This window comes from Struthio camelus, chromosome 2, assembly GCF_040807025.1.
Source record: "Struthio camelus isolate bStrCam1 chromosome 2, bStrCam1.hap1, whole genome shotgun sequence".
In the NCBI taxonomy this organism is placed as follows: domain Eukaryota; kingdom Metazoa; phylum Chordata; class Aves; order Struthioniformes; family Struthionidae; genus Struthio; species Struthio camelus.
In genome coordinates this window covers 5445127-5456462 of record NC_090943.1, presented here as the reverse complement: position 1 = coordinate 5456462, position 11336 = coordinate 5445127, and the positions used below count along the sequence as shown (strand labels likewise).

The 11336-nt window shown below is 39.2% G+C and overlaps 1 long non-coding RNA gene across 1 annotated transcript; it reads right to left on the bottom strand.

Annotated features, from left to right (window-relative positions):
- Positions 1–3808: 3808 nt before the first annotated feature.
- LOC138066259 (uncharacterized) lies at positions 3809–9333 on the bottom strand. The gene is made up of 3 exons (XR_011139498.1): positions 9245–9333; positions 8797–8921; positions 3809–4826 (listed from the first exon to the last, which is right to left on the bottom strand). It is a non-coding gene; the product is annotated as an uncharacterized lncRNA (long non-coding RNA).
- Between the last annotated feature and the right edge of the window lie 2003 nt (positions 9334–11336).

Genomic DNA, 11336 nt, shown 5'->3' with positions numbered 1-11336 from the left:
AGAAATAATTATAAGGACAGGGAAACACAGAGTGATACTTCTATAATCCAGAGATCAGTGGCTCAAGAACTTGTTGATACAGGAAGTGCTATCTTTGTATTTAATTTCTCAAGGTGCCTTCCTCCCATATTTTCCCTGGTTACCCAGGAAATTATTATAGTACCTCATTAGAAGGATAAGCCACTGCTTTTTGCATGGATCACAGGAAGGAGCAGGAGGAGGAACTACTGATTGCACAAATGATGACACAGGTGCCAGTTCAGGAAAGCATTATTTGCACTTGCTTCAGCCCATCCATACTTATCTAAGCACAGACACCTGTGTCATGTTTGTAATTACTTCAGTGAGACTTTAAAACGTGGTTTCATGTACAAGGAATGTTCCCATATATGAATCGGGGAGTGGGAAAACGTGTCATCATAGCAATTTGGCTTCAGAATTTTAAGCCACCCTGATACCCTCTAAGTAGATCTGATATTTTGACAGATATTCAGTATAACTTGATTCCTTCCAAATAACTTTCAAGTTTTTCCTGTGGAAGCAGATCTTAGATCTTCACATAGCAGAAATGGAATGTCTTATTTAGCCTCTCTCTCTTTTTTTTTTTTTTTTTTTTTCGGAAATATATTCCATTCATTTTGCATTTAGGTTGCTGTGCTAACCTATTCTTTACCACACAGACACTGAGAGGGATCTACCACTAGACAATGAGATAAAGAGTGAGACCCATATGTTCTGTATTCAACTTTAAATTCCCATTTATTACCCTCAAACCTTACTCATCCTTTTCCATTGCAGTGCTTTCTGCAGGACGCAGTTTTCAGTGCTGTTTCCTAAATTTTATATGCTCTCCCACTTCACAGGCAATCTATTTGAACAATACTCCTGCTCCACAGGATGAATTTTTGATATCAGCAATATTAAAGACAGATAAAAAACAAAACCTGAGGCCCAAAATCCCAATCATTTTAACCTGCAGTAATTGTATGAGTTATTGTTAAGATCTCAATTGGAAAGACTCAGTTACAGTTCTCTTGGGAACATGAAGCATAAAAAAGACAGACTTACTGGTTTCTCCAGTACCCTGTAGAGCAAATTTTGCCAGGAAAGTCACATAATTGTTGTTTCTCTCCTTTCCTGTTTAATTTTTCTTTAGATCTTTCTCATTTGGATTACCACTTTGGATTCTTGTTTTCTGAAAGCTATGTGCTTGGATCAAACAATTGGTTCATCTTTTGTTTTCAGTATCACATCTCATTGTTAAAGTAGTATCTGTTCTGAGCTGTGATTCAGATGCCCATTCAAGTCCTGCAATTTAAATAGGTGACTATGGACAGGACTCCTCTCGTAGCCTGAAAAATCTAAATGTAGATGCCTCCATGTGAATTAGTGCTGGGCTACCTTCATAGTCAATGGAGATCTAGTAAAATCTAAAATGGAGAACATGGTGAAGCCTAAAGAGCTATTTTTTCTGCTCAATAGAGGTATCTGCTTTGGGCTCAGCTGAATCTGCATGTCCCACTGGCTGTATGGAGTACATCTTCTTTAACTGGAATGGATATGGAGACATCTAAATATAGGTGTCTTAATCTTTGCACGGAATCCTGCACTGCATGTCAGCTGAACTATGTTTTCACAATTTGCATGCATCACAAGTCTCAGTGAAAAACAGACAAGCTAATGTGCTTTAGCTCTGTTTACTGTGGATTGAGTGTATGCACATGGCTGGTGATTACAGGCTGCACGTGGTAATTCAATTAGGTCTTCGGTGATTTCCCTGCATTCGAGTCTGTCATTTCTGACAAGCATCATCATTGTCTTTGAAAGCTTCCTTGCTGAAGTGCAGTTTCACAGAAGAGGTTTTGGGAGGATCCTTCACTTGAATAGGCTACTTCCCTTGAATGCTTTTGGGATCTTAGTTATGTTAGTAGCTGAGTTGTTGCCACTTCCTGGCCCCACAAATGCTGAGTCATTTTAGGTTTTCCTCGGGAGGTGGTCATCACAGCAGCACGCTCAGCATGTTAGGAAACTCCTTAGAAAAAAATCGCCAATGCTTATTTTATTTCTTGCCCCCATCTGCCAACACTGCTCATTTAGCTGTCATAGTGAAGTATTTGAAAATTATTTGAAAATTACCTTTCTTTTTTCATTGTGAACTGTTCTCAACTTCTTTGGGAGCTCACAGCATAGCAAACAAGAAAAAAACCTTCATGGTATTTCTTCATGCAGTTGACTGCAGCTTTAGTGGAGGAACCTCTAAAATTTAACTCGGCACTTGGCAGGTAAATGAACCAGAAGCAGCTTTACAAATATTCACTTGTCAGTCACAGCAATAATGGTCCACTTTAACACTTCGTAATCATGTGGCCTTCAGTGAAGTAAAACCAGCATTACACGTGGCAGAACCAGGCTTATAAAGGAGAAGAATGCATAAAATGAGAGAGTTTCCACATCCCCTTGTCCAGAATTCAGTTGCCAACATCGTCTGTCTCTTTCCTTTCTCTGTAGCCTAATAGCACTGTAACATCCCTGAAGAAAAGCATGGCTCTTTTCCTAAGAGTAACTGACTTCTATTTTGGATTGCGCTTGCTGCATTTTTCCATTCTGAGCACCTAAAGTTAGCCACTTGAAGCCATATTGGGCATGTAAGCACAAGCATAAATATGTATAAGGACCAGCTAAGCATCAGTGAGCTAAGCATCTACACAAAAGAGGCTAGAATTAGGTATATCTGTAAGTTAGGACTCTCAAATTGGACATATAGAGATACAGAGAATATACATATATAATATATATCTCCTGAATGTGACCATAGAATTTACTTTTGCTACATTTTTATGAGTACATAAATTACTCGCAAAAATCTTACTGCCAAGGAACTGATAGTCAAGCAAATTACTTACCTTCTGTTAGGAAAAGAAAAGAAGAAACTTGTATACGTATTTTTTCCTTTTATTTCTTGCCCTTCAGGCTAGCTACTAGGGTAAGCAGCAGTACAGTACTCCACTTGGTGAACAATAGGTTCAGAAACGATGCTGGTAAATAGAAGTAAATGCAAACAGACAGATTGCACACTAAGCAGAGATTTCTGTTAATATTTCAGGCTCTGTATAGCACATTCAGAACATGTATAGGACATTCAATTTTTTAAAAAGGATATAGGAAATGAGACACTGGTGCCCAGGAAAGTTTCTAGCTCAACAGACTGCCATCATAGGTGGGACAGAGCCAAATAAAAGTGGTTATCTGCAATAACCTACCTGCCTACTGCAGGGTTGGTCTCACCAGGCTCCATTTATAGTCAGTGGATATCTAGTCAATGCAGTGAGAAAAGTCCAGGTTCAGTTCACATTATCCTAAACTTGATGTCTACAGTCACTCTGATGAATCACAACCTAATTCTGTCAGTTTCTTCCCTTTGACTATGAAAGAAGCTGTGAGCAATGAGTTCAGATGGGAACATCTGCACGGCAGATATCTGAAGTTAGATGAGATGAGTCCCATCCCATCTGTCCTGAGAGAAGAAAACTACACGGCAAGTTTCATGACATGCCATATACTTAGCTGCTGTTCATTTGATAGTATTATGACAGTTAGCAGTGACCAAAGGTCTGACCCAGCTTGCTTGAATTCTTACTTTAAGGCATCACCTTTAGGCATGAGAGCACACTTGATTTCAGATGCCCTTCTGGCTCATAGCAATTAATTAGCGCTACGTTTGGCGACAGTTCTCAGTGATGAACATCTGTCTCCTAGAATTTGAATCAAAACTGCATGTGTTGCTTTATTATATATGAGAGCTCTAACAGGCAGGAAAGCCCTAGGAACTTTTAGTCATTCCTGTTAATTCGCTCCTAAATATTTCAGCAATCAGCTACAGCAGTTTCAAACTTGATAGCTTTGGGTATGAAATTTTACAGTGTAATGCATCATGCATTCAGTCAGTATCTAATTAAAATACATGCTGGGAGACTTACTGTGGCTCAGCCAGAACTGCTTGTGCTCTTTTTTTAATCCCCTTTCATGGGAGTTCTTTGCATCAGATGTCTTTACCTCTAACGGTCCCCATTTTTACTAACAGTTCATTTTGAGGGGTTCAAATATAAAAATTTATTTTATAAATAAATATTGGCCTTACTTGTATTACCTCAAATTACAATGGTCCAGCCTTTTCAAGGCATGTGCCAGTTTTGGAACCTCCCACTTGAAGTGTCAGAGGAAGTTAGTAATGGATCCTCCAAAGTCTAAGAAGAAGGTTGTGCGCATCATCAGTAAAAGAGATTTGGCTTTTGATGTCCACATACTTCCTTACCAGTTGTTCCCTGATGTTTCCACAGCCACTGCAGAAAAGGTGGGTCAAGGGAAACATCTCATCAAAATGTAAAGGCAGTCCTGTAAAATTCCAATGCTTTATTTATCGTAGCAGAGATGAAGCTATCCAGGCACTTACAGAAATGTCCTTCCAGGCCTTCGAGGTAGGAAAAAAGATATTTATGCTAGTTGCTCACCACTTGGCATTTCTAACCATCTTTTCATCCATCCAGTCTTCTGATTCTCTACCCCACCCAGTGCTGAGCTACCATCTCACCTGGAAGCCATCACTTTCAAGGGAGAAACTGCTACCTCCAAGAGCCATTCTAGCATTTCTAGGATGTGCAGATCTCAGGCTGGAAAGCGGGGGAACATAAGCAGATGGAGAGCATCCCCCTCAACAATCCTTTTTTATCTTCCCTGATCCTCTTACCTGTCCTCTGTAGAATTATCAAGGGGCTCAGATTCAAATCCTTCAGCTTTCAACATCACATCCCAGACCTCTACCACAGGACCTAAAGAAGAAGCCATGGTGATAGGTAGTGGCAGAAATCAGTTGTCTCACCAGCTGCTTGAAACTAAGGTTACAGCACCGTTGGACAGTGTGTTTTCTGTGGGCAAAAGGTATAGCATTCAATGACTACAAGTAACAGAGTGCAACAACACGCTACCTGGTACCGGAAATCATCCAGTAGGACATGTTGCTTGTTCAAACTTCTCTTCGTTCCACTGCAACCTTCACACACTCTCTACTTTCACCTTTCCAAGAACTGTCATTCTCTACTATAGAGAACCAGCTGTAAGAAAGGCAGTGATCCTCTTAAGGTGAGGTACTGAATTGTCACACATTCCCATCAATGCCTTTCTCCATCTCCTTTTTTTGAAGAAAAGCTTAAATAACATAATGCACCACTCTATCTGGAGATGGAAAGGTAACCCTGGCCTCATTTATTCTAAGGAGAGAATGGATATTTCTTCAGGGTTTCATCTTCCCCCCATAAAGTGGGAAAGTGAAGGGGAAGAACAGGTTCTACTGGCAAAAGTTTTATGGAAGGAAGGCTGTCATCAAATACATCATGTGAAGTATCAGTGAAAGCAGCTAATTTTACTGTGAAGACGTAAAAGAATGGAGTTATGATAGGAGAAGAGGGATGCATCAATTTATGCTTATTTATTGAAGAACTGGAAATAAAGATTTTCTTTTCACTCAGAAATCAAGTTCCCTGGGTGTTAGTTTAAAGATGATTTCTATTTGTCAAGAAAAAAAAAGCTACATTACATGCTGAGATATGAAAAGAAAGGGAAAAGATTATTGTTAGGACTAATCTAATTTATACTCTAATGAAAACAAAGGTAGAGAGACTGAGCTAAAGGCACTTACACTCGAAATGCTCAAGGGTGTGTGATTTTTGTTTTGCTTGTCTTCCTTTTCAGGCAGAAAGCAAACAAGACACACTTCTTGCAGATAAAATAATGACAGCAATTGACTGAATTTTGAGCTTCTTCCCAGGAAAACTAACTGAAATTTTAATGTAGAAAATGGTTTGCGTCCTCTTGGACTCCAAGAACAGAGAGGGGAGGTATGTGACAGACTTAACAAAGGCTTTATTCATCCTGATTTGAAATCTTTGAAACAGCTGGCCAAGGCATGTAAGGATCAACAAATAATATTTCCCAAGTACGTGCAGCTGTGAATAGTACTGACTGAGTGGCAGACAGAAACCACAGACCTTTCTTTCGATACACATTGAAAAATTCAGGATGGAGGTGGAATGTACAGATACAGAGATGTCCTGAAAACAGCAGTTCCTGCACACTGGCCTGTGAATCAGTGGTAGGTCTTGGATTGACAGTAAAACATGCAGCTGGTCTTCAAAATCATGTCATCTTTATAATGCTTGAATTAAAATTTTGATATGAGTGCATGGGTCTCACAAGAAATTCTAAGTTTTGCATTCACCTACTGAACTACAAACCTTTTGTGAAAACTAAAGACCTAGACGTCTCCCTATCTGGGGGCAGAAAGTAAGTGACATAAATGAATGAAACCATCACTTTCTAACATCATACTGGCACGTCTCTTCTCATCAAAATCAGAAAGAATTTGGAAGTATTCTACACGATTTAATGAAAATAGATTTTAAAAGATTGTATCAGTGCTGTATGGAATTAAACTATTTCAAAAATAATCTTGAGGATTTTCAGTACTCTCCTGGACGAGGCCCTGAGCCTGACTTTGGAGTCAGTTCTGCTTTGAGCAGCAATTAGACTAGAGATCTCCAAGGTTTCCTTCTAACCTGAGTTTTTCAATGATTCTCTATTTCACTGACTTTGATTTACCCATAGAGGCAGCATTTTTCCTTTGGGAAAAATATCTGTAAAACTCCTGAGGGAGAAAAAGGTAAAGTTTAGTTATTGTCAGCCAGTCACGGTCATTGTCAGATTACGCTCTGTCAAGAGTAACTTGCTGATGTGATTTACACTAGGAGCCAGATGTCACACAGACGTGCTTCACATCCTGCCTACCCCAAATACTTGGATTTGCTTTCCACATCTCTCTCTGACAAGGGTGGTATCAAGCAAATGGAATCAGGAAAAAGTTGCGGGAGTCGATAGTCTGATCTGGCTCAGGAGTGAAATTGTGGAGAAAATGAACAGCAGTCCTAAGGCCACGTAGCAAAACACAGATGACAGCACTTTTATTGAAAGAAAGAAAAGGGCACTTGAGGCCAAGGGGGTTTCCATAACTGAGCTGCCTTTCCACAGAACGCTACCTTCTTGAAAGGATGTGTCTCCTTTTCTGGGACTGGACCCTATCTGTCATCCAAATAACCTCTGCAGCAGACAGAAAAATGCACATCACATCTGAGACCCTCACTCTCTTCTTAAGCATCCCATAAAGACTGTAGACATTCACAGTTTAGCCCCCAAAACTGCAACACCGCTTTCTTTAGAATTATAATATCCAGAGAAGTTAAACCAAAACAACTGTCGCCCGACCGTTCCATCCAAAGGAAATATCTTAGTCCCCTTTGAACAGCAATCATGATTAAAACAAAAAACACAGGCTTTGGTCTAATGAGGACAATAGGTGAGTTCATTGCAAAATAAGACTCCAAGTTATAAAAGTAAAGCATAAAAATAAGAAAAGGCAAGCTTAAATACACCTGACGTCTGCCTCTTGTTAATCTGCCACTAATGCGTCTAGTGCAGCAGATAAGCCATCTCAGCTGTCTTTCTCCCCTGTGCTGTCTTTGAGAAGGACTTGTTTTTGAGAGCACATCTCAGTGTTATCCAAGGGGATTCAGAGTAATATCTGGGAATGCTCATTTCTCCTTCCTCTGTTCAGCAAAGGAGACTCACTGTGCTGAGCCTTTGATGGGTGACTGTCAAAACGAAAATGGGAAGTTATCTTAAATTTGCCAAGCATTAGGTATAGAAGAATCTCTCTTATAATGCATTCTTACACCACGCTTGCCTGTCTTTATAGGAAGCCCACTGAGTTTCAGCATCCTGTAACCTCTCTCTTTCTAAACAGCAAAACTTACACTACGAGGCTTTCCAGGATGTGTAACTTCCATATTGATCTGAAACTGATTTCATGATTCTTAGATTCAGAAACAAAATGTAATAATGGAGAAAAGATCGCCTTGGTTTACTGGCCAGGGCAAGGGCCCACAAATTTAAACCTCACACATTTCATTGCTGACACGTTATGTTTTCGGACAAGTCAATTCTCTTCACTTCTGTTTTCCCCACTTATAAAGTTGGAAAAACACAGAATATTTTTGTGGTTACCACAAAATGCAATATCTATATGCAAAGCGTGAAGCATTTGATGTTTATATTACAAAGAAGTATTTTACACCTGGATGGCAAGCAGAAGGCCCCCCATTGCATTAGGGGGTATGCTAATTACTGGGTTCGTTACCAGTGACCTAAAGGCAAGTGTTTACCTGTCTCAACTACATAATAGTTTTGTGATGGAAAGAACACAGGATGCTAGCTCCTAATTTCATCTTATCTGTGGACAGTCCTACAAAACAAGAAATGCCTTGGGGGAAGTGTCCTTCTTTTCTCTTTCTTTCAACCTCAGTTTTAAATTTGCTATTTCCTGTGGTCTTATGGGCAACATGTTACAATATCCAGTTTAAATCAGGACTACTGGCAAAAGGCCACCAGGATTAATATAATCAAGTAATCCAGTCTTGATGAGGTTTAAAAAGGAGCTTGAGAGTAGTTCAAAAGAAGTTATTAGATGTATGGCTTGTCTGTGTTCACTGAAGCATGCAAAGAATGTTATTAATAGGTCTCCAGACAGGTGAATAGATCTGCAGTTTGTGGATTAGTTTCATGTAGCAACAGGCAGTGGTGTTTTAGGTAAGTGGAAACTTCAATGACAAACATGTTGATAAGTTTTCCAAGAGCTTAAGGAAACATCAGCTGAAAGTAAAAAGGATAAATGTGTTAATGAAATGTTTGTACCTCACATTCATCCTTCAGTTACATCTGCTCCATCCACCTCAATTTTCACAAGCCTTTCACAGGGTTGTGTGATCACAGCGTTGACCCCGGGGTAAATGAGGTGTCACCTCCGTGGAGATGCAATGCTGTAAAAGCACAGTAGGCTGCATAAGAGCATAAGAATGGCTGTGCCTAGTGAAACCAAAGATATTTAGCCCAAAATCCAAAGGCCATTGTGTGACTACAATAAGAATAGGGCAAGCAGATAGTGATACTTCCCTGAAATATTTACTTGGCCTCTGGCAGGTTCTGTCCCAGAGATTTGTTAGGTCAAGAGGTTATGTCTTAGCATTTAAAAAACATAAATAACTTCTTCTTCCATGAATTTGTCCATTTATTCCACATATATTCCATATTTCACATTTATTTCTATATTTGTCCATTATTTTACAGCCATGTAAACTCTTACCTTTCACAGCATGCTTTGTCAAGGAGTTCCACAGCTAACACACTGGGAAGAACCATTTTGTACCATCTGGTAGTTTTGTTTTATACCCCTTAGTTCTGGAACTGGAAAAAACAGTAAATAGTCATTCTCTGGCTGCCTTCTCCAGGCTCCAAGTTTTCCAGCCACCATCCTGTTTGCAGTACAGTCCATTGCACGTTCAGGGAATACTGCTGGGATGAAAACAGGATAACATAGTAAATGACCACGTTTCTTTTGTATTTATCATACACATTTGTAACTCACTGGCTAACAAGTTCTATGTCCTTCTCTGATAGTTCAAGGTAATAATATCTATAATTCTATTAGTCTCAGAACTGAAGACATAATGATTTCTGTGTTCATGCTCTTAAGTAAAAGTTTGACGTCTGATGACCAGTTGTCAGTACAAACAACGGCACAAACAAGTCATTTTGGAGAGGATAAAAAATGTGTCCATAACTTTATATATATATATATATAATAAAAAGCACAGATCTTTCAGAGTAAGAGATGTGCATTATATGAAGCCAAAAAGAGATAATGAGCCAGATTTTTTCCCAGCTGTTCCTGGAGTAAGTCAGCTTTATTGGAATTATTCTGGCTTCATACTAGTGTCAGCATGATTACAGCTTCATAGCTTTAAAACAGGCTAAATACTGAGCCAGGTCCTGCCATTATTAAGTGCAAAAAGCAGCAATTCTCATCAGTCTCAGTGGAGATCCCTGCTTAAAAGCTGATTCCCAATCTTGCTCATTTGCTTTCAAGAAAAAAATGTCTTTCTTTCAGTAACTGTACTTTTCGCCAAAAGTAAATGCAGTCTGCTGAGGTTCTGAGCAGCTATTTAAGTCTGGAGACTTAACAGGTCAATAGAAAAATGCTTATTAGGAGGCAAAATGTTAAATATCACATTAAAGATTTTCTACAGGATCTGTGTTCTCATGATAAAGAGGCATCAGGTAACCTGTTTAATTAAGCCCAAGTATTTGCCTATGTTATTCATTAAGGCAGAGTGCAAAATGCAGTGATACATCTGCTTCCAAAAATCCTTGTAGAATTATTACTACTCTTTTTGGCATCCCACAACGTGTGCCTTTGCTTTGAGAACTCTAGATCATCCGAAACAACACATCAGATACGTTCCTGGGGAACGTTTTCCCACTGGGAAATGTCAATCTGTCAAAAGAAAAATGTATTATGGAATTACGTCAAGTCTGATAAAACAGTAGTTTGAAAAAACAGAATGGAACACTTCCATAGAAATATTCTCTTTCAGTCTTTTGGGAGAAGCAGAGTTTGTTTTCCATTTTAAAACATCTTTTTGTTTTGCTTTATTTTGCATGAAACAAGGAGACCAGAAACAATAATGAAACATTTTGAATTCCCCCAAACAAACAGCATTTGATGTTATTGTTAATTTCATTTCCTGAGGAAATTTGTTTTTGCTTTATTCGTTTTATATTGGCTTCTTTTTTCACTTCTCAGAATTGCAAGGGAAAATCTATTTCCTTCTCCAGTTTTAATTTAAGCCACATATTTCCCCAAGATTTAGTGATTAAAGTCCTATAAGAATTCTTAAATTGGGTAGAAAATTGTGCTGTGCAATACTGTAGTAGGAACACAAGGCCAGAAAGAAGGAAAGGAAAAATGAAGAAAAATAGAGTAAATGAGAATGAGAGCAGTTCCTTCACAAACTGTACCTGGGAGTCCACGTTCCAACAAAACCTCTTTCCGCATGGATTCTATCCCTAAGTGTATCACTGTATAATTGCCGTGGATTTTCACACTTACTATGCCTCTTTTTCTGGCTGTGTAGTCTACTGAAGGCCCGAACTCCTTACACTGTGCTGAGCTCCCTGGGCATGAGAGAGCTCCCGGTCTATAACTCTGTAGCAACAGTTAAGCCCTCAGATATGACTGACTGAGAGATAAGGTGTTTGGGTTCAGGAAGCACATGATGTCACCATGGCCTGAATGATCTTCTTCTTCTTCGATTCAGAGAGGTATTGCGGACCCAGTGTTTTGCTCTGGCAAGAGATGCTTATCTAAGAAAAAGGGGCAGACAAATCAGATTCTT